The following is a 23,016-nucleotide window of genomic DNA, read 5'->3' on the forward strand; positions in this document are numbered from 1 at the left end:
ACCAGGGAAAAAACAGACCCAGGGAACCTAGCTAAATGGTACATATAGCAGGATAGAGAAGAGGGGTGTGGCATGAGGATTCCATTAGTTAAGAAACTACAGTATCAGAGAGATGCATTGCCAGGGCAAAACGTGCTCATACCATTTGTGCCTCACTACCAGAAACTCCAAGCCTGTTCATTCTCTTCCCGCTGATTCTTTATGTACCCATGGGAGACTGAAAGCCAGGTTTATGAAGGAAACATTTTATAGTGCTTTCTATGCCATCTTAGGAAATGATGTTGCTTTGAACTAATTGTGGCTACTGGATTGCCATTTAAAATAAGTTCACTGGTAGAGGCTTGTGAGTTATAGTGACAGAAGTGCATATACTGTAAGTATGAGTTGAGTTAGTAGATCCCAAAGGGAGTGCTATATACAAAATTGAGAAAATAATATTTCCAACACCAACCCCACAGAGTTGGTATGAGGATTAAATAAAAAAAGTATGCAAAGTGATTTATTACTGTAGAGTGCCATATAAATTAAGCAATTGTTATTAATATGAAAGAATACGGAAATGATAGCTTTATTCTAATTTGTACTTCTTCCTAAACATTCTTGTTACTAAACAACAAAATCTGGCAATTTATAAATGTTTATGGTCGGCTATTTCATATGTTTTTATTGCTGTATGACTTCTAAAAAATAAGTAAAATACAGTGGTACTCCAAACAAAAGTAATGAAAATTAAAGCAGTAAACAAGTTGTTAGGATGACAGTTATGCAAAGACAGTTATTTACCTCTTGTAATTTGATTTTCATTTACTGGAAAGAAACTGGACATCACTTCCCTCTCCCGCTTTGGGCAATAGGGCATTGCAAAATGCACATAGTATCATGACTTTAAGTATTTTTCTCAACTTTTTTAATGGGGGAGGCTGAGTTAATGCTGGTATTCATCTTTAATTGGCAGTGATAGAATTAAACAAAACTGTGACCATCTCAGGTTTCTTTTTCTAAATGCTACGTATGTGGAATTTTTATTCCAGTGCTTTTATAATTTTCTTTTTAACTTTTAGGGAAGTGTAATAACCTATTACAAAGTATTCGTTAATACCCAAAGAATATTTCCAAACTCTGTAAAAGAGAATTGACTCAGTGAACATAAGCAAAAGCTTGGATAATACCTGGATAAATAAAATCTATAAAATACTGCATTTTAGCCAACAGTCTAAACTTCATTTTCAATATTTACCAAAATCTATGAAATTTAAAAAATAACTGTTAAAAAAAACCAAAATCTATGAAATAGCAAAAATGATTAATTTGGACATCAATTAGATTACCCTTTTTAATAACAAAGGTTAATAACAAATAAGCTGCAAGTACAGAGAAACAGGTTGACAGGGTTAAAAAGAAATGACTAAGTATGAAATATGAAAACAAAATGGAGAAACATTAATAGAAAACAGATTAAATGGGATGCCAAAGTTTGAATTTCTTAAAGTGGCTAATGATCTTATCCAACACATATGTAATTATCATCAGTCCTTTATTGATCTTCATTTCAGTCACTCATCTGAAAATGATTACTTTTCTTCAATAACGATGGCTCTTTATATAGATAAGAGAATGAAATATCATTTCATCAATTTTCCAACTAAGATTAAGAAGTACAGTAGAAAAATCAAATTCTGGACTTGGAGTCAAGACATCTGAGTTCAATTCTTGTCTCAGTCATTTATTCTCTGTGCCTCAGGAAATCACTTAACCTCCCAGATTCTATTTCATCATCTGTAAAGTCAGAATAATATTAATTGCACTGCCTACCTGAGAATACTACCTAAGTACTAGATAGATGTTGGTTAGGGCAGGTAGGTGGCACAGGAGAGTGCCAGGCCTGTAGTTCAGGAAGACTCGTCTTCTTTAGTTGAAATCTTGCCTCAAGACCCTTACTAGCTGTGTGATCCTGGGCAAGTCACTTAACCCTGTTTGCCTCAGTTTCTTCATCTGCAAAATGAGCTGGAGAAGGAAATGGCAAACCACTATGGTATCTTTGCCAAGAAAACGCTAAATGGGGTCACATGACTGAAACGACTTAACAACAATAACAACCGATGTTGGTTGTTGTTACTGTTCTTTCTGTTAAGACTAACCTCACAGAGAAGCAAGGTAACGTGACAGTCACAACCTTATATTTACATTGTTTGAAGGAATTTCCACAATGAGAGTTCCCTACACTGATGAACTCAAAGGTCCAAAGCAAAACCTTACATGGATGTTTTTTAGTATAATGGTCAAACAGATCATTTTTAAATGTGGGGGTGGGGGCAGGAAGGCAATACTAAGTGAGAAGAAACAAGAAGTGGAAATGGTACTTCCCAAATCTACCAAAAATGAAAACAGGTAGGAACTGAGGGAAAGTAGTTTACAAGCACAGGTTCCACAAAGAACATAATGGTAGGTTGCTAAGAAATTTAGGATAAATTCAGTTTGAATATGTTTTACAATTTCCATTAATTTGTGTGGAAGATGGGCAACAATTATTTTATATAAAATTTCTCACTTTATCAGTCCAGGAAGTTAGAAAAGGTTTCTATGTCAATTGTTAGACCAAAGATAAGCTTAAAGGCAAAAATTATCATTTTCCCTTTCTCAGTTCCTTCACAGCCTTTCTGTATTCATTTATACTTTAAAAATGATAATGAAAATGAGAATGATAATCTGGTTCTAGTGCCACTGAAATGTGCTGAAATGGTGTCACTGTAATATGCACATTATGTGCAGCTTTCTTTTTTTTCTTTGTCCTCTGTCAAATTACAGAGGAATCTTTATGTGCGTGTTCCTCTCTCTTTCTTCTCCTACCTATGCTTCTGGTCTGCCTGCCACAACTGGCATATTGCTTGGGTCTGCAATAGCTTTTGACAGCTAAAGTGATTGCTGAAAACAGAACTGATGTCTAATCTAATATTACTATAGTAGGTTTTAAAAGAATTACAATCTGCTCTTGATTGTCTGTAGTATGGGATGTATAAAAACTCCCATTAAAATAATAATATTAACAAGGTTTGCATATTTACAAAGCACTTTACAAGTATTATCTTTTTTTATCCTCACAACAATTGTGGGAGGTGGATACTATTATTACTGCCGTTTTATGGATAAGAAATCTAGGTCAGATAGAGCTTTTAAGTGACTTGTCCAGGATCACACAGCTGTTAAGTGTCTGAGGCTGGATTTGAACTCTGGATTTCCTAAATCCATGTCTAACATTCAGCTTTAATCAATAATTTCGATCTCTTTCTCTAAAATCTAAAACTGCAAAATGGACCCAACCCTATTTCCTCTCCAGCCTTGCCTGTTTCTGGTGAGCAAAGACAGGACCAAAAGAACTGAATGAACTCTGGGTCAAGTCAGAGAAATGGATAAGCGAACAAACCGGGTGAAAATGTTCTATGATAGTGAAAGAAGTCGATGTACAAATCCTGAACGGCTGTAAACTCTCAAATCAACTTCAATCAAAAAAGGCACTTTTTCACTTACATTAATTGAACACATTAAAACCCGGATAATGCCAAAATATTCATACGGCTTTTATGATCGCTCAAGTTTTTGTAAGTAATTCACCTTCACTAAGGCCGGGTGTAAATAGCCATCCAATCTTACAGATCCTATGGTGCCCATTAGCGTCAGAAGCAAGTTCGTCCCTCAGCTTTCCCCCTCCCCATTTCAGAGGCGGGGAGCGGAGGCAGTAAAGCAATCAACAGATTTCTTCTCCAGGTGAAGTGCCCTAAGGACTTCAAAGGCTTCTGCAGCCCCAGTAGCATGCTCCAGCTCCACCTTGCAATTGCGGAGAAGCCACAAACCCGAAGCTAATCTCAGGTCAAGTTTGGTACTGCCACCCACACCGGCACAGACGAACTGCGCCCAAACCCTCCAGGGGCACCCAATCCTGCAAGGTCTAGCGGAGTAATCAGAACTGGGAGAAAAGGCCTTGGGAGAGATCGCATCCCTGACGGGTGAGGCTGGCACTGCGGGCCCTTCCCTTCCCGGAAAGGGAGCTAGAGAGCTGAAGGAGCCCTTCAGTCCTGGTTTCTCTCGTCTTCCCCTCATCCACTTACTTTCTTCTTCTTCCTCCTCTCCCTCCCGCAAGAAGAGTTTGGGGCTCCCTCGTGCCAAGACGCCACACTCACCTCCCTAAGTCCAAGACCTGCCAGGGGTGGAAGAGGTAAAAATCAGCAAAAGAACAAGGCTTCCACTAGTAGTCTCAGCCCAGGCCCAGGGATTACAGGAACCAACAACCAAATCAGCAGAGGCGGAGCTGTAACCGCGCTCCGCCCCCGTGTAGTCTCTGAACCCCCCCCCCCCAATCTCCGCCCCATCTCCTATCCAGCCCCTAAAGCTCTGCTTCTCCAGATGTGTGATAACTACCGCTGCTGCAGTCTCTACCTAGAGTCTCCTAACTTGCGGGTCCTGGACTCGAGGGCCCCTGCACTGCGGTCTACGAAGTCATCGAAGCTATCACGGGTCAGGCTTGGATCATCCGTACTCCCTCAGCTTCCTCACCGTTAGTCGATGCCATTCTGCCACTTTCCTGTGCCCTGGAGTACGCAGAACGCAGATCTGCTAATGTATTTCTGAACGAGTCCACCTGAACACCTGCGCTTTTAAAATGTAGATTTGGTTTTGGTCTTTGGGCATTTCATGCTTAACCACAGACTACTGTAACTAAGTTGCAAATGTCAAGACTCCCAGGAGGCGGAGTACCGCAGTTTTAGAGTTGTCCGTCTCAGCAATATTAGATGAGAAAAGAGATCATGAGGAGAATGAAGGGATCTTGTGGTTTTAGACTGTACCTCACAATGTGTTATTTGATTAGTTTCAATTCAATAAGCATGTATTTGGTGCCTACTAAATGCCTACTGTGAAAGGTGGTCTTGTTCCTTTTTACATGTATGTATTAATTTCCCCCAAACTACAATGTAAACACTTCAGAGGTAAGTAGATACTTTTTCTTTTTGTTACTGGGCCTAAATGGGCAATAAATGTTTGGTGAATGAACAGATGAATGAAAAAGAAAACAAACTTGAAAAGGACTACTTACTATAAAAGTGGACTTACCATTTATTGCCAAACTACCTTCCTGCGATTGAATTCAATAGGTCCTTGGCTGAAGAAAAGCAATTCCGAATAGATTTATTTACATATCTGCGATCCAATGGATAAGAGAGCTCTGGTCCTGCAGTAATCCATCTTCAGACTCTTACTACTTGTGTGACCCTGGGCAAGTCACTTAAAAAAAAAAAAAAACTTTGCCCCAGTTTCTTTATCTATAAAACGGAAATAGTAATAGCACCTACCTCCCAAGATTGCTTTAAGGATTAATTGAGATCACATTTGTATAATTCTTAGAGATAGAGCAGAAAACTAACTTTGAAACCTGGGGAAAGGAAAGTGGTGACAAGGAATCAGGAAAACAAACTGATAAATAAGAAAAGCTTGGATTTCCTCTGCATCATAAGAATTCCTCCACCCCACCCCCCCATGCAGTTACTCAGAGTACAAATGTCATCCTGTTTTTATGCTCCTGAAGATAGCAGGCAGCTTCACTCTTCTACTCTCCTTACTTTAGACACATTACAAGGGATCACACCTTATTTTGCTTTTGTTACAATTCACATTCAAAAGATATCCTTCTCTTATCAGTAACTCATTAACACATCATCTCCTCTAAGAACAATCGTGGTTCTAAGTAAGCTATAATTTAATCCCAAATCATGATTTACATGCAAGAAGTGATTAAAAAAAATAGCAGACATGTATGACTAGAAAAAGCTTCAGGAGAAGTAGCCAGGATATATTGAATAGAGAGCTAGCCTTCAAGTCACAAAGACTTGCTCAAGGCTTGTTCAAGGCTTGCCTCTAACAAAGAAAGGTAAATTTTGATGGCTGAATTCTACCTTGATAGCATGGGATTCACTGGTTAGATTTCTTTCTTAAAGACCATGCCTGAAACTCAGTTCACTCTAGTTTTCCTGGATTGCCCAACAATCGTCCCTGCCCAAGCACCACTTAATGGTCATTTTGCTCCCCCCCACCAATGGCTCAGAGCTAATGTAAATAGTAATTGTTTTTCTTTTGATCAGAAACAACCCTGAGGGTCTCCCCCATCCAGTTTGATTTTTTTTTTAATCAAAGTGGCCATCCCTTGGCTCACTTCTTAAAGAGCCCTAATCACTGAATGGGTATTAATTACTTCGGTCAAAAACGAGAACTCAGAAAGACTTTAGCTTAAAAAGGCCAAGGTCTCCCACTGCATCCTGGGCCATCTCCAGTCATCCTGATCTATATCTGGCCACTGGATCCAGATGGCTCTGAAGGAGAAAATGAGGCTGGTGACTTTGCACAGCCCTCCCTTACTGTAATCTAATTCACTTGCTAGTCATGGCATCAGCTTCCTGATGTCATGGTGCCCTTCAAGAACAAAACACAAACCACACACACCCAATCTTTAACAGAAACAGGATGGGAAATTCTCAGCAAGTCCCTTAATCTCTTGGTGCTCTCAGGCAAATTTATAAAAACAAAAGTTACAAAACTGGAGCTCACCTGTGTATTTTATGGGGAGTTCCCAATAAAATCATGGGATTAGTGATATGTATAAATAGATACATATGGTATATATTTGGTTATATATGTACATATATGTATAAAGATTTCAGACTAGGATGGTTATGTAGCAGGAGTAAAAATAACAGAGTGCTACATTTGTGCCCACAAAATATTAAAATATTTTGAGTAATACTTCCAAAGAACTAAGTAAATCAGCTATGGAGGATTTACACAAGGACATAGACAAGAATTACACAGGGTAAGAAGGTGCTGATGCATAGTACCTTGCACCAGTATTGAGGGTATTCACATTGATTGATCATAAATTCATTGAAATAATTAAGCATTTTTAAAATACTAAGCTAGGAATAAGGATGTAGAGATTAAAAAAATGACAGTTCCTACCTTTAAGAGACTTTAATAGGGAGGGAATTATGAGACATAAACATCGATAACTGGTAAATAACAAATTTAATGTATAAAAGATCAAACAGGTTAGGATGAGAAACAGTCTTGGGACAAGAAAGGACAGATTTTTTAAAAAGCTAATAGGGAATTGACCCTACAGATAAGTAAGGATTAGAAAGAGAGCATATAGCTGCCATTGATGAATTCAAACAACTGGGACTTTATAAATGCACTCTGGATGTCACTGACAGGCCAATAATAAGCCCTACTTGGTCATTATTTGGACCCTGATTAGCTTAGAATGAATGTAAGTAGCAATTGTTTCTGTTTTGGTCAGAAACCCTGAGGGTCTTCCCCTCCTGGATCTATTTTTTTTTTAAAGAGGTCATTCTTTGCTTCATTTCTTATTAAACCTTAATCCCTAAATGGGTGGTACCTTATTCAAACTGAGACCCCTTCAAAGACATTACCTTGTAAAGGTCAAGGTCCCCCAATACATCCTGGGCCATCTCCAGTTGTCCTGATCTATATCTGACCACTGGATCAGATGGGGTATAGACTCTGGGAACCCCCTTGAACTCTCCTTGAACCTTCCCACTTGATCTGGCATTCCTCTGAGGCCATAAACCTTTCATTATTGGTATGCCCAAATCTGTTACCTCTGGATTGCCTCCAGCTACTTCCTATTCTTGATCCTATCAAAATCCCATTCTCTTGGTTCCTGGAGTCTGACCTCTAATCACCCCAGTCCCATCAAGATCCTCCTTAGACTCCTCAAGGTCCTCCCTAAACCCCTCCTCTAGTCATGCCAGATTACTTGGCCACTCCTAGATCCCTCCCCCAGTCTTTCTATATATAAGATACATCTTGCCTCCATGAAGGTGCTCAGATTCAATCCAGCTCAGATTCAGTCTGGCCTGCTGGCATTAATGTGATAAAAATACTCGAGCTCCTTAAGAGTCTACCCAATATGGAAAATCTTTAATAAACTTTGTTTTACTTTGGCTGAAAGAAGGCTTGGGTTGAATTCATTTGGGTAGGATCCGATGTGTTGGTATTTCATGGTCCCACCACCCCTAAACCTCAAAAATCCAGATGTCTCTGGAGGAGAGAGTGAGGCTGGTTGATGAGGTCTAGGGAAACATATGTTGAGGTTTTAGGGGTTTAGGGGTATTCAAGACCCCAAAACAACAACACCCCAGGTCCTGCTCAATTGAATTCAACTCAAACTTTCTTTCAGCCAAAGAAAAACAAAGTTTATTAATGATTCACTATATTGGGTAGAGTGTTAAGAAATTTCATCATTTGTGACACTCGCTTTAACGAGCGGGCCAGATTCAATCTGCTAAACCAGATTGAATCTGAGCACCTTCATAGGGGCAAGATGGATCTTATATACAGAAAGACTGTAGGAGGGATCTAGGGTAGTCCTGGGGTGATGGGAGGAGGGGTTTAGGGAGAGTCTTGAGGAGGAGTCTTGACTCATGCTGAATCGGATTTAAGTGAGGAAGAGTTGCACACACTCATCAGCCTCACTGTTTTCTAGAGTCATCATACTCCAGTGGCAAGACAATAGTCAGGATGACTGGTGATAGCCTGGGATGCAGTAGATGTCCTTTCTGTCTTCAATGTCTGACCAAGCTGTAAGTGCTTCAGCTGTCTTCATGGCCATTGGAACAAATTGTTCTCATCTACCCATTCTGCCTTCACACACTTGGGTTAGACACCCCTCTAAATCACTGTTGGGTTTAATGGCTGTTAGTTACCCTCAACCTGGATTAGCCCATCTGCCAAGATGGTTTTTACAAGAGTATCTCTGTTGTACATGCTATAGCTTCTTGGAGCCACAGATGAGAGTAGAGTGCCAGGTGGACACAGCCCTGAAAAGGGCTTGGCAAGCCCTCATACTGGAGGTGCTAGTTGGCATAATACAAAGAAACTTATACCTCTGATTCTGGATGCTAGGCTTCTCTATGAAGCCTAAGATTTAATTACCTTCTTTGGCTGCTGTAACACGCTATTGACTCATATTAAGCTTGTAGTCCATTAAAATCCCCAGATCTTTTTCAGATAAACTGCTTGAAAGTGTGTTGTTGCTGTTGAGTTATTTCAGTCATGTCCAACTCTCCATGACCCCATTTGGGGTTTTCTTGGCAAAGATACTGGAGTGGTTTGCCATTTTCTTCTCAAGCTCATTTTACAGATGAAGAACTGAGGTAGTATAGAGGGAGAAGAGAAGGGGGCCCAGAACAATGCCCCAAGGGACACCTAAAGTTAGAAGGCATGATTTGGAAGAGGGTCAAGCAAAGGAGAAAGAGGAAAAAGCAAAAAGAGTGGTGTCCCCAAAACCCAGAGAGAAGAGAGTATCAAAGAAGAAAGAGTGACCAACACTGTCAACGACTGCAGAAAGGTCAAAGAGATCCCACTTTCAATGCTAACTGCAAGGAGGCTGCATTTAGCCAACCCAAGGACCCAATGCACAGGCTCACAACAAAATTCAAGCCCACACTACAATCTCTGTGGGGCCATGGAGACCTGGACTCCAGCCTTTGGAAGTTTGCTTAAGCATTGTGGCAGTGCTCCAGGGTCAGAAACTTGCTGGGCATGGTGGAAGGGAAGGGGAAAGGAGGGCAGCAGTTTGTACTCTGCAACAGAGCCATGAACAGAGGGAAAAGGAAAGGGGCAAGACACATCTGGACTTGAAACAGAACTCAACACACCACACCATACCACCAACCTCCTAGAGCCTCTGTTATAGTAATTAGGGTGGGACTTTTTTGTTGTCTTCTCTTTTGGAATGCTAAGGTAGTCAAGTGCCTTTAATGAATCTTGCCTTTGTTTGAATAGGGCTGGTAAAGTGGGACCTTTTATTGTCTTTGTTTTGGAGTGCTTCTCAGCACTAAGGAATCTTTGATTGAATCCGGAGTCTTTGGTGATCTGCTTACTTCAAGGGAAGGCCTAGTTCACATGGGTTTGAGTCTCATGGTTGTGACCCCCTCTGACCCTGAAGAAGTATATATATACTCAGAGGTTAACATTTTGCCTTTGGGGGCACACTCATTGGAAGAGTGTTGGTGATTTGGCCAGACAAGACTCTGGGTAGTGGGGTAGATGTTGGAGCCTGCTGGCTTTGAAAACCCAGATGTTGTTGTTTCTCTCTCTAGTAACTATGTTTGCATTATTGCTATGGTCAGACAGAAGTCTGTAGGTTGATCTGTTTATATTTTCTGTTTGTAATTTCTGTTTGTATTTGCTCTGAAGTTCAGGGTGGCGGCTTTTCCCCCTGAACTAAGTGAATGGTATATGTATGTTTAATTAAAGTGAGATTGTAAACCCCTTAAAGTTGCTTTCTTTAGAAAAGCAGATTAAAGAACCTATGCTAGCAGCACTCTTGTGTGCTCTTGTTGTTGGTCTTTCATCTCCACAGCAGCTGCTAGCAACATTGTTGTTACAGCCTCTGAGACCCAAGCCACAGAAATCAACCACATAGCACCACTGTGGAAGCTCTCTGAATTGTTCTGCTAGGCCAGAGAAATGAGAAATAACTGGAGTGGAACATACTACTGGAACAAGTAATCGTGTGTCTGTGGGGGGGGGGGGGGGAGGGGGGCAGGGAATTGCAGGACTCCATTGAGCCTAAGGAGAAATTGCTTAGCCTTCCAGTTGGGTCCAGTTCTGTCCCTTCCAAAAATTATTTATGGCAGAGAGCTAGGCTGGTGATTGTGAATTGCCCAGTGTGGGAGGAGGCTGAGCTGCTCTGAGACCTAGCCTCCAAGGAAACCACCATCTGAGCACAGGGATTTACATAGTGAACAATAGGGAAAAATAGTAAGGGAGAGGTGGGGGGAGGGGGGCAGTGCTGAAATTATCCAAGATCTCAGGAAAAGGAAAACTCAGAGACATTGCACATGAGCAGATAAATCATATTAACAGCAGAAAGAAATAAGGCCTTCAGATCAAGTAAAATTCAGGTGTCTATGAATAAATACTGCTGTAACCTGAGGCCCGTACTAATGGGTTTGGGGAGTTTGACTACACTACAAAACAAAGAAAATGATCCAACACTTGGTGAAACAGAGTACCCTGTGGAATTTGAGCAGAACATGGAACCACAACATACTTTTCCAGACTGGTTCAAAAGATAAATGAGAATTATGAGAGAATTTGTGGCCTGCATAGCAAAAATAATGGGCAAAATAGAAAGAAACTAGAATGTACAATGGTATCTCACCAAAGAAATAAAAGACAGAACAATGAATTGGGAATACAAATACGCAGAAGTGAAGGACAATCTAGAAGAAGAGAAGCAAAAAATAATAATAATAACAGAAGAAAATCTGTTCACTATGCAAGCAAAACATATTGATTTCAAAGACAGGATTCAGAGAGAAAATCTAAGGATCATAGATCTTCCAGAAGAACACAACAAGGCAAAAAAAAAAAAAACCTTCATACCACAATTCAGGAAATAATAGAAGAGAACTACCCAGAACTTCTGAACATAGAAAATAAAGTAATAATTAAAAGAATTCATAGCTTGCCTCCAGAAAAAAAAATCCAAGGCTGCAACCTCCCAAGACACATTGTGGATAAATTTAACAATTCAATTCAGAAACAACAAGTTCTATAGAAAGACCTTTAAATACAAAGGAAAGGACAGTGTAATAACACAAGACTATTTTGTACACACTATAAAACACAGGAGAGAATGAAATGGTGTGTTCCAAAGAACATTTTAGGCAGAATGCAGCCCAGAGTGAATTACCCAGCAAATCTGAGCTTACCCATAAGTAAAAAATAAGATAAATGTTCAATTATGAAGAGAAATTTGAAACATTCTTAAAAAGAAAACCAGACCTAAAAAAATTATTTGCTTCTTAAACACCTAGACAATAGAAATGCAGGAATGTTCAATTATAAAGAGAAATTTGAAACATTTTTTTTTATTTTTAGTTTACAACACTCAGTTCCACAAGTTTTTGAGTTCTAAATTTTCTCTCCCTCCTTCTCCTCCCCACTCCACCCTCAAGATGGCATGTAATCCAATATAGGTTCTACATATACTTTCGCATTAAACTTATTTACATAATAGTCTACTTGTAAAGAAAATTTATAATCAATGGAATGAACCATGAGAAAGAAGAAACAAAACCAAAAAAGAAGGAAAAAAAAGGAGAGCAAATAGTTTGCCTCAATCTGCTCTGTAATTCTGTACAGAATTCTGTACAATCTGCTCTGTAATTATTTCTCTGGATGTGGATAGCTTTTTCCATCATGAGTCTTTTGGAGCTGTCTTTGAACCTTGCATTGATGAGAAGACCCATGTCTATCAAAGTTAGTCCTTACAGATATGAAACATTTTTAAAAAGAAAATCAGACCCAGCAAAACTATTTGCTTCTTGAACACTTAGACCATAGAAATGCAGGAGGCATGAATGAATGCAGCAGCCAAGGACAGCAAGAGCAACAGAATGACTGCAGAGATACTGGTATAAGACTTTTTAAATGAACACAAGATAGAGGTGAAGGCAAAAGTCAGGTAGAGGTAATGGTGGCACTATGGACAAAATCTGGTTATACCCTTGATGGGGTGATGGGACCTGGACTCCTAAAAAAAAAAGACCATGTCTTTGAGAGCAACCCAGTCTCTGAATTTTCCCATACATGTCAGTAGTCCAAATCTAGGCATCTGGCCCACCCCAGCCCGCCTAGATCACTTAATTAGCTTACTTGACAGTCCTTTCACTGTCTCACCTGGCCCATCCCAGACTACTTAATATTCATTTCTCTATTGCATCTGGCCCGCTCCAGACTATTTACCACTCCTCAACCCCATCCAGATCCTTTCCCTGTCCTTTTTGTAAATAAGTATCAGTCTCATCCTCATTAAGTTGCAGATTCCCTAAGAATCTCAGCCTCATTATTGCCTTACAATAAATCTTGCCACTTTGACTGGAAAATGGTTTGAGTGTATGAATTCATTCCAGGTGGACTCCACCCTGTACCCTGACATTTAGGGGTTCCCAGTAACCCAAAACTACATCACCCTTCCTAGAAATAAATTGATACTTTTTTTATTGGATTATATTATTAAATGAGAGAATGAATGAAAGAGGGGGAAGGGACTAAGGGATAGAGGGGAGTGTGTGAGATGTACGTAGGTCAAATCAAGGGCTTGGAATGAAGGGAAGATGAATCCAGTGATGTCAGGAAGAAAAGAACCTACAGGGCAGTGGATGAAAAGAAGGGAGGGGTTTAAAAAGTGGGGAGGAGAGAGAACTTGTTTGGTAGTAAGAGAGGACTCCTCTGATGAATGTTCCTATGGGTAAAGACAAATATTCTATGAAAGAAGACAAGGAAATTGTGTGTTGTGGTCTAAGGGATTTGGTGCTTGAAAAGATTACTTGTCCTATCTTGAGAAGGAGGAGCTGAAATTCTTAGGGCCAACTGGCACTTGGGAGAATGGGAGGGCATGGATCTAGGGAGGATATTTTGAGGCAAATAGAGAAAAGAAGATAACTGGGGGTGGGGAGGATATAGATTAGTAGTAGACTGTATAATCAGAGGTGAGGTGTGGGAGGTGGTGCTTTCATGGGGCATTGCTTTCTCTGTCATCTGTAGGAATTAGCTTTATTCTGGGAGTAAGGCATGATGGAAAATGAGAATACAAAGGAGAAGTTCTACAAGACAGTGACAGAAACTACCTAAAGGAGAGAGCACAGAATGAATACCTCAGAAGTTTTGATTCCATGAGAAATATGGAGAAGAGAGCAGAACTAGATAATTATAAAGGTAATAAACCAGAAAATGAGGATCTGGAGCAGGGTTGGGGAACCTTCGGCCTCAAGGCCACATGTATCTTGCTAGGTCCTCAAGTGCTGCCCTTTGAATCCAGACTTCACAGAACAAATCCCCTTAATAAAAGGATTTGTTCTGTAAAACTTGGACTCAGTCAAAAGGCCACACCCAAGGACCTAGAAGGCCACATGTGGCCTCAAGGCTACAGGTTTCCTACCACTGATCTAGAGTAAATAGAAAGAAAGGTGGACAATGAAGAGAGTAAGAGAAATCTCTGGAAAGGGGTACAAAAAAAACCGGAATTTAAAGAACTAATCACCAGGACTAGTTGAAGGTAAGGAGAGGATGGGGGAAATCTACTTGACTAACAGAGAGGGAAAAGGTTGGGGGGGGGGGTTAAATAATCCAATAAAAGAAACTAATAAGCAAAACACCAGAAGGAAGAGGTAACTAGAAGAAGGAAGAGATCCAGGGTGAGAAGAATAGAGTCATTGGGAACAGGAATGCCTTAAAAAGAATAAGCTAAAGTATCTGAAGAAACATAGTACTGTATTTACAGCTGAAGAGGGAAAAATAATCATAACTTTAAAAAATATTAGACACAAATGGAGGACAATATAAACATAACTCATAATTTTAAATATGAATGGATCAAACAATGCAATAAAACAAAAAAGTGACAATGGATAAGGAAAAAACTTTACTATCTGTTGTTTATAAGAAACACATTTTTAAAAAAACACAGACTAAAACTGAGAAGATAGAAAAAAATTGATGCATCAAGTGAATCTGAAAATGCAGAAGTTGAAATCAAAAGCAAAGATGAACATTCAAAATTTAAAAGGAATAAACAAGGAAACTACATCATGGTCAAAGGAAAATTAGACATCAATATTAATAAGAAACTTATATGCTCTAGATGCCTTAGCATCCAGACTCATAAAGGAAATGTGAACTGGGCAACAAGAAGTCATAAACAGTAACATAATAGTGAAAGGAAGCTTCAATATCCCTCTCTCGACTTTGGAAAAGTCTAACAGAAAGATAAACAAAAGAGAAAATATGGTATTGAACAAATTCCTGGAGAAACCACAGGGAAAAAACTTAAGGTATCTTCTAAATGAGACTGAAAAGAATATACATGTTTCTCAGCACCATACGGAATTTTTACAAAACTTGACCACATATTATTGCAAGCAAATGTAAAAAGGTAGACACAATGAATACATACATGGTTTATAGATCATGATGCAATAAAAATAGTCATGATTCAGGGACCACAAAAATAAAAATGAATCCAGAGACCCAAATGGAGATTTAACAATACAATCCTAAATAATTAATGGGTTAAAGAAAAAAATCATAAAAACAATCATGTGAAAGAAAATTATTATAATGAAACAATATATTAAAGTTTCTTGGATGTAGTTAAAGCAGTACTCATGGGAAAATCATACCCCTACAAACTTACATTAAAAAATAAAGAAAAGATTAATGAACTGAATATGCAGTTTAAAAATTAGAAAGCCAACACATAAACAAACCTAAAGTAAGCATGAAGGATTTAAAAAATTAGAGGAGAAGTAGATTAACTAGAAACAAACAAAAAACTATAGAAATGATAAATAAAACTAAAAGCCTACTCTTAGAAAACAATAATAAAATTGATAAAACTTTAACTAATCTGATTACAAAGAAGAAGGCAGAAAAACAATTTAATAAAATAACATAAAGTGAAATAAAATCAGAGGAAATGAAATGAATAATCAGAACATATCATGCACAATTATGTGCTAAGAAACCTGAGAACACAAAAGAAATAGAAATATACTTTCAAAAATATAAAACACCAAAACTATCAGAAGGTCAGGTAGAGATCTTAAATAACCCAATCTCAGCAAAAGAAATAGACCTAGTTGTAGAGGAACTATCAAAGAAAAAACTTCTGGTCCTAATGGATTTATGGGAGAATTATATAAAACTCTTAAAGAATGAGTGGTACGGCTCTTTGATCCCGGAGGCAGGAGGAAGATAACGAAAGGGACGTCTTCGTTTGGTAAGCGCTAGAATAAGACACACACTTTGTGGCGTTGTTGTGGTTCTAAGGCACACCATCTTCAGAAGTCAACATGTGGCAAATGCGGATATCCTGCTGAACACAAGTGAAAGTGTAATTGGAGTGCAAAGGCTAAGCCTACGTAACACCACTGGTCCTGGTCGAATGAAGTACCTAAAAATTGTCTATCGCCGATTCAGGAATGGATTCCGTGAGGTAACAACACCTGAACCCGAGAGCAGCTGTTGCAGCATCTAGTTCATTTTGAAGGTTCATCTGTTTGTTAAATTTGTTCGTCCTGAATGAAAAAAGTCATTGTGCAACATTGCAGATGTTCTTATTGGGTACATCATAAACCCCGTGAAGTAGATACTATAGGTATCTACATTTTACAAGTGAGGTAACAAGGCTAGTGACAAATGACTCGCCCATCAATGGTCACACACCTGGTCAATGTTGGAGGTATTACACTATCCTTTGTTTCCCTGACAACCATCTCTTATAATGAAGAATTCAAAAGAGGAAGGAAAAAGTTGGGCAAAACTAACCAATATATTGAAAAGCTCTGCTGTTACGTACAGAGTTTCACACTCATAGTATCCGACCCTTGCGAAGAACGTTGAGTGTAGGTGAGAGTGGGGGTTGGGAGGAGGCAGGAGGTAGAGTCTTCTCATATCTCTTCTTTGGTGCCATGCTTAGTCATTATAATTTCCAAGTATTCAATTTCAATTATTTGTTGTCAAACTTAACATTGACTTTACATTTATTTAAGAATTTTAAAAAAGGAATATTTATGCATGTAGCTGGTTTTTGAGCATCCACAAAACTTGAAGGTTAAAAGTTTTACAGAGAGAAGATAAATTATTAAAAGGCCTTAGAACTGTAGCACCTTTGATCTTAAGAACACTCTCGGGGCAGCTAGGTGGCACAGTGTGTAGAGCACCGGCCCTGGAGTAAGAAGGACCTGAGTTCAAATGCAGCCCCAGACACTTGACACATGTACTAGCTGTGTGACCTTGGGCAAGTCACTTAAGCCCAAGCGCCCTGCCAAAAAAACAAAACAAAACAAAAAGAACATGCTCATTGCCAGGAGCAGCTAGATGGTGAAATAGACAAAGCATGGCCCTGGAGTCAAAAGGACCTGAGTTCAAATGACACTCTGACACTTACTAGCTGTGTGACTCTGGGCAAGTTGCTTAACCCTGATTGCCTCAAAAACAAACAGTCCCATGCTGGGTTACTCCCATAGGAACCCTTGAAAACTTCAGCCATGTTATGCCCAAACCTCATTTCAAAGCAATAAGCAAAGGTAACCTGCAGTAGGATTTTCACAGAAGCCAAATGGGTAAACATATCCTCCTTCCCCTGGTCTGTTTTGACAATCACATTTTACTGCATTATCTTTTCTTTAAAAAGTATTTTAAATTCATAAACCATCAAATAAAATTGATTTTCAAATAAACAAAAGTGATCATACATCAAAAAAAAAGAGTGATACCAATACTTTACAAATTATTCTCAAAAATTGAGAAAGTACTCTACCAGAATCTATTTATGAGACAAATATAATCCTAGTACATAAATCAGGGAAGGAAAAAACACAGAAAGAAAACTTTAGGCCAATGTCATTACTGAATATTGACTCAAAATTTTTAAACAAAATCCTAACAGACTCTGTGGCACTTTAAGAAATCATTTGTCACATCCAAGTGAAAGTTAAAGCTGGGATGCAAAGATGGTTCAATTAGGAAAACAATTAATATAATTAATCATATTAAAACCAAAACATTCAAAAACACATGATCATCTCAAAAGATGTAGAAAAAACTTGCTCTTTTATGCTTAAAAAAAACCCTAAAAGTATAGGCATAGAGGAACTTTTTTTAATATTATAAAAAGCATCTATCTAAAACCAAAACCAAGCATCTTGTTTAATGGGAATAGACTAGAATCTTTCCTAATAAATACAGGAGTAAAACAAGGATTCTAACTCTCCCCACTATTAATTGATATAATTCTGGGAAGGCTAGCAACAGCAAAAGACAAGAGAAAAAAGTTAAAGGCATAAAGATAGTCAAAGTAGAGATAAAACTATCTCTATTTGGTGATGATAAGAGGGCATACTTGGAAAATCCTAGGGAATTAGCAAAGATACTAATTGAAACAAACAGTAGCTTCAGCAAGTGGAAGTCTACGAAAAGAACCCTTAAAAAAATCAACATCATTTTTATATAATAATAGCAAAACTCCAGAAGCAAAAGTAAAAATAGAAAGAGAAATCCCATTCCAAACAACTACAAAATGAATAAAATATCTGGGGGTCAACCTACCAAAGACTTGTATAGTTTCGGTTACAAAGTACTACTTTAAAAAATTAGAAACAGCTTAACTATTGGCTCATGCCAATGAGTCAACCTAGTGACAATGCCAATATGATAAAAATGAGAGTATTTCCAAAGTTAACTTATACTTTTAATAGTACGTCAATCAAGTTACCAAGGGGATACTTTATAGAACTTGGTAAAATAAAAGCAAAATTCCTTTGGAAGAACAAAATATCTAGAATATCAAGGGAAATAATGAAAAGAAAAAAAGACTTCAAACTATATTATGAAACAGGAGTTATCAAAATTATACAGTATTGGTTATAGAGTAGAGATGGATCAATGGATTGTTGTTTGTTGTTGTTCATCCTTCATTCTCAAAGACAATTGATGACATCATGAGGATGATGTCTTGACTTACCAATGAATTGGGTTTAAGTGAAGTGGAGCTATATAAAGTCATCAGCCTGTCTCCTCCAGAGTTATCCGAGTCCAGTAGCAAGACAAGAGTCAAGATGACACAGACTATACAAAAGAGATTGACAAACAATGGAACTCAATAACCCAGTATTTGATAAAGTGGAAAATATAAATTATCCAAGAAAAAAACTCCTCATGTGGTAACAAAGAACTGGAAATTTTGGAGATGCCCATCAATTGCAGAATGGCTAAACAAGTTGTGGTATAAGATTGTGATGGAATACTATTGTGCTATAAGAAATGTTGAGTTTGATGATCTTAAAAGAACATGAATAGACTTGCATGAAATAATGAAGAGCGAAATGAGCATAAAAAAGAGAATGTTGTATATGGTAACAACAATATTGTTTTAAGAACAACTTTGAGCTAATAAGTCATTTTGAGTATCATAAATACTCAAATTAATCATGAAGGACATATGAAGGAAGATACTATCTGCATCCAGAGAGAGAACTGATAAATAGAAGTATGTATAGAATGATTTTACACATACACATACACACACATACACACACACATATTTGTGTCTAATGGTAGCCATCTTGGGGGGAAGGGGAAAAAAAGAAATTTACATGATAACTTTATTAATACCAAGTTATGCATAATAGACTTGCAGTCTCATGTGCAATCTTTTTTATTATACTGTTATGCAAGTGCTTGCTTTATTCCATAAATTAAAAATAAAATAAATTTTAAAATTTTAAAACTGCTGGGAAAACTAGAAAGCAATCTAGTAGAAATTGGGCTAAGACCAACATCTTGTGTGTTCCTCAGTACATTCTAAATGGATACTGAACGTTAACATTAATGATCAGACTCTTAAAAAAATTAGAAGAGAAACAGATCATATACTTCTCATTCCTACTAGTAAAAGATGTATTCTTAACCAAACAACAGTTAGAGGTAATTATAAAAGATTAAATAAATAACTGGTTACATGAAACTGAAAAGCTTCTGCATAGACAAAATTAGTGATTCTAGGATAGGAAGGGAGGGGTGAAATGGGAAAAAAAATATTTCAAATTTCTCCGATAAGAATTTGTCATCCTACATATAAACAATTAATAAATACACATAAGAGATAAGTGGAAAATAGATATAAACAAATATTTTTCAAAAAAAGACTTTCAAAGTCTTCACTACATGAAAGAATGTTCCAAATCACTCATGATGGAAAATGCTATCCATCTCCAGAGAAAGAACTGATAGACTCTGAATGCAGATCAAAGGAAACTATTTTCACTTTTTAAATTTTTTTCATGGCTTTTTCCTTTTGGCATTTCTCCTTTCACAACATGACTAATATGGAAATACATTTTACATGATTGCACATATATAATGTATCAAATTGCTTACCATTTCAGAAAGAGGGGAGAGGAGGAATGGAGGGAGATAATTTTGAACTCAAAATTTTGTAAAAATGAATGTAAAAAAATCATACAATTAGAAAAAATAAAAACTATAAAAAAGGGAATAAGAAAGAATGCTTCAAATTACTAATAAAAAATGCAAATCAAAACAACCTTGAGGTTTCTCCTCAAAGCAATTTGGAATTATGCAAATAAAATGCCTACACTTTGAACCAGAGATTCCAGTATTGGTCTTATACCTCAAAAAAGCAATCTATAAGATGAAAGTCCCTGTATACACCAAATATTTATAGCAACACTTTTTGTGATAGCAAAGAATTAGAAAGAATGTAGATGCTTATCAACTGCAGAATGGCTAAGCAAATTATGGTACATGAATGTAATAGAATATTGCTATTCTGGAAGAAATGATGGACATAATAGGTACAAAGAAGCACAGAAAGAGCTACATGAACTGATGCAGATTGAAATAAGCAGAACTAAGAAAGCACTATATCCAACTTCAATGATGTAAATGGAAAGAATCACCACAAACCAAAAAATCAAAAGTGAATGTAACAAAATTGTAAAGAATGAGTATGACTCAAATGAAGAAATCCCCAACCCATCACTTCATGGAGTTATACATGTGCTATACATAACACAGGTGTTACATATTACACATAATTTTGGACTTTTTCAATGTGTTGATCAGTGGCACTGATTTTTTCTTCCTCTTAAAAATACTAATTGTTATATGGGGTAGTTCTCTGGAAGGGGGAGTTAGAAGGATTCCAGCAATGATATGGTGATGTAAGAAACAGAAGACTAATAAAAACATACTTTTTTAAAAGGAAAAAAATTTAGGAGTTTCCAAGAAACCAAATTCACAAAAACTAAATAGGGGCAGAGGTGGGGGCTGGATGGACAACAATTGACGTTACAAAGACCTGGGGGATTTGCTGTACTGTCAGCCAAAACATCTAACAAAATCTTTTCCTGTGCTGAGAGGCATGGCTTATTAGAATAAAAAGTTACAAGTTATCCTACATTCTGACCCAGTCAGCCCGTAGTTTTGTTGTATTCAGTTCTCTACACCACATTTTACAAAGGCCATTGATAAGTTAGACAGCATTCAGAAGAGACACATAAAATGACTAGGGGCCTAGAATTCAAGCCATGTGAAGATCAGCTGAAGAATCAGCTGATGTTTAACCTGGAGAAGAGGAGACTGGAGGGCAAGCATTGTGGAGACATCAACAAAAACAAAAGAGTCCCTGTCTTCAAGGATCTTGTATTTTAATGGGAGAAGAATGTATAGATATACAAGTTTGTGTGTGTGTGTGTGTGCGTGTGTGTGTGTCACATACACACACATATATATGTTGACAATCCTTTCAGATTATTTGAACCCCAATAATATCCAAAGCATCCAAACTGCTTTTGCTCTACTCTAAAAATGCCCCTTTCTGTGTTAGCAACTTCAAAGACCAGATAAGATTGATCCTGTTGGTGACAGGATGTCTGCAACCAGAACAGTGGGACATTTACATCTTGCAATCATACTCTCCAAGTGACACTACCTTGTCATTTGTCTTGTTCAACTAAGAACTTCTTCTTTTATGATAAGGAGATCATAAACTGGAGTTGGAATTGTTACTTAAACCTTGTCTTTCTTCTTTCAGTCAATCAAAAGTTTGCTTCTGATTCCATGATCACGTATCTGCTAGCTTTAAGGGAATAAACTGTATGAATTTATGTATCACCTAGCCTGTTTGCCTCCTTTAACCAAACTTTCAGGTCAACAGTTATGGTGCTATAGACTGCAGATGGAACTGATGGAATGGCAGAACAGTGTCCCAACCTCAACAACACTAGAGACTCAGGCACCTCAGGAATCATTTTTCCTGGAGTCTTAACCTTGACAGGGTCAGGTAAGTTCTCCCTATTCCCAGCTTCCAAAGGACTCCCACTAGTTTGCTTGAAGTACAAAATTCCCTTTGGGCTAGCTCTGGGGGCGGGGACCAATTTGTGTTAAATCGCTTTGGATTCATTGGGTCCCCTTTGCAGATTGATCTTTGGAAATTAGTACAAGTATTGCCAGCACTAGTGTCAGTTAACTAAAGATAGCCCAAATTATGTTGGCCACAATATGGCTCTTTTGGACCTGTCAAAGTTACTTTATCTTAAAACCAAATTAAGTTTAAAGGCCAACAAAGAGTCTAGCCAGGGGTGAGAATATTTTCACCATGGGTTTGCTGAGATGACTGAGTGAGAACAGAAGGCAGAAGCCTCTTCCCTTAAGGCTTGCAAAGCTGCTTCAGCATCTCCCCCAGTATTGGCTTATTCTCTCCACCTCATTCTCCCCTCTTGTCCAACAACCCCAGCCGTAGCTGTTCTTCCACTCCTTCTGCCCTATATCTTGCCTCCTTTCTCCCTCTCCCTTCTTCCCCCCTTCCCATAAGGGCTCTGCTCTTGAGGAAGACAGCTACACTCTGGATGGAAGTTATGGAAAGTCAGAAACACCAGAGATGCCAAGGCTTCCCCCAAAGACCATAGAGGTGCTCTGAGCAAAGGTTGCAGGATCCAACCCAATCAGACCTTGAATCCTTGCAAATTCCCCAACCTCCTTTCCTTGGAATAATAATACCCAATTCATGATGGGGATTTCTACCAAGCCTCTGATCCCCTCTCTCTATGTCGATTAATTCTGAGCTCAGTCTGTATTCGTCCTGTCAAATTTTGTCTGTCAGTATGTGTCTCTGTGTCTATCTTGTGAGCCAGTAAAAAAATTTTTTTAATTTATTTATTTAACATATTTAGTTTTCAGCATTGATTTTCACAAGAGTTTGAATTATGAATTTTCTCTCCATTTCTACCCTCCCCCCCACTCCAAGATGACATATATTCTGGTTGCCCTGTTCCCCATTCAGCCCTCCCTTCTGTCACCCCACTCCCCTCCCATCCCCTTTTCCCTTCCTTTCTTGTAGGGCAAGATAAATTTCTA

The 23,016-nt window shown here is 38.1% G+C and overlaps 1 protein-coding gene and 1 pseudogene across 1 annotated transcript in view; one reads left to right on the forward strand and one right to left on the reverse strand.

Moving 5' to 3' along the window:
- Nucleotides 1–4,299, reverse strand: part of CPNE3 (copine 3) — a 63,005-nt gene extending 58,706 nt beyond the window's left edge. The window contains exon 1 of the mRNA XM_036756977.1: nucleotides 4,176–4,299. The gene's annotated coding sequence lies outside the window, so the exon portion shown is untranslated. The remainder of the gene's footprint in view (nucleotides 1–4,175) is intronic.
- Nucleotides 3,404–20,159, forward strand: LOC118835119 (annotated as a pseudogene).
- The last annotated feature ends 2,857 nt before the right edge of the window (nucleotides 20,160–23,016 follow it).

The sequence above is a fragment of the Trichosurus vulpecula genome, chromosome 1, assembly GCF_011100635.1.
Source record: "Trichosurus vulpecula isolate mTriVul1 chromosome 1, mTriVul1.pri, whole genome shotgun sequence".
NCBI lineage: Eukaryota > Metazoa > Chordata > Mammalia > Diprotodontia > Phalangeridae > Trichosurus > Trichosurus vulpecula.